We start from the raw sequence: 1,384 nt of genomic DNA, 5'->3' as shown, positions 1-1,384 counted from the left end.
CAAATACAGTCATCCTATTTACAATGATTTAACATTTTTAAGACCTCTGAAAGATTGATTTAAGACATTTTGAGGCTGATTAAGGCCTTATTTTTGGATTGATGGATTCAATGACTTTTAAGACTTTTTAAGGATCCGCGGGAACTCTGATGTTAGGTTATTTTTGAAGCACAAAATTAATACGATTAAACAAATGCCTAGAAGAATGTCAAATAAAAATCGTTTCAGTAAGAAAACTGATGCAACACAAGCAGTCAACAGACTCGAATACAATTTAAAACGTGTGTGTGTGTGTGCGTGACTTTGCTCAGTTTGGTTCCTCTCATTTTTGATGACCTGCTGCCAAATGATGACTGATAATATTTCCCCCTGTTTGTTTGTTTGTCACTAAATTATCTCATGAACAAATTTGAATAAAACTTTCAGAAACTTATAATTAGAAATACATCCACAGCTGATTTTTATTTGAAGACAACCCAATTCAAGATGTTCAACACAGCTAATCTAATTCCACAACAACGGTTTTGACTCAGTCAGTTAAATTGAATGTGGTAGTTGCTGAGAGTCATCCCTCTAAAACAGATGAGTGACAGCGGGCAAAGTTAAGCCTTCGGTCTGTTCTTTAAAGAAATGATCCCACATTAACTATCAGATTAGAAAACTTAACTGTGATGAAAAAAATCAGTTTGAGACAAATTTAAACATTTCAAAACATAAAACGTGAATAAAAATGTTAAGGTTACAAAAGCAGATATAAAAAATGTGCTTGTCCCAATTGTCTTTTCTTTACGTTTTCCATCTGCCTCTGAAGAAACAGCTGCAGAGAGAAACGAGGGCAAATTTCAAAGGCAGATTTCTTATCTTTTATTCTGAAGAGATGAAGGATGGCTTGAGACAATTTCATTTCCACACATAGCGTGGTGGTATCAATGGAAAAGTGTTTTTATCTCACTCTGCACACACCTGAAAGCATAATGAGAAGCTGCTGGGTGGGTCTCATCCCGCATTAACTTCATGCCCACTCCAATCCAATTTCCTGCCGAATGCCCGAGGATCTGCTACTGCGCCCAGGAAACAAGGGCTCCGCTGGAATCTTAGAATAAAGTCACATTAGGTGCAGGACACTGATGCAGATTTAATGATTGATCAATAATGTTCATGCAGCTTCAAACCAAAGAAAATAGGAAATGTTTAAATAGAACCTCCCTGTGAAATTAAAACGAACATCAGAGATTTTCTGAGATTTTACAGAAACAAAACACAATGGGCCTCATGCAAGAACATGTTCGTATACTTTTCCTAAATTTCTCTTACTTTTGTTCGTACAAAGGGTTCGTACGAACATGTCACGTCAGATTCAACAAACTCTTCTATCTTCAGGAAA

This window comes from Austrofundulus limnaeus, unplaced genomic scaffold (assembly GCF_001266775.1).
Source record: "Austrofundulus limnaeus strain Quisiro unplaced genomic scaffold, Austrofundulus_limnaeus-1.0 Scaffold16, whole genome shotgun sequence".
Taxonomy (NCBI): Eukaryota; Metazoa; Chordata; class Actinopteri; order Cyprinodontiformes; family Rivulidae; genus Austrofundulus; species Austrofundulus limnaeus.
The sequence above is the reverse complement of the archived record's forward strand: the minus strand, read 5'-3'. Positions refer to the sequence as shown.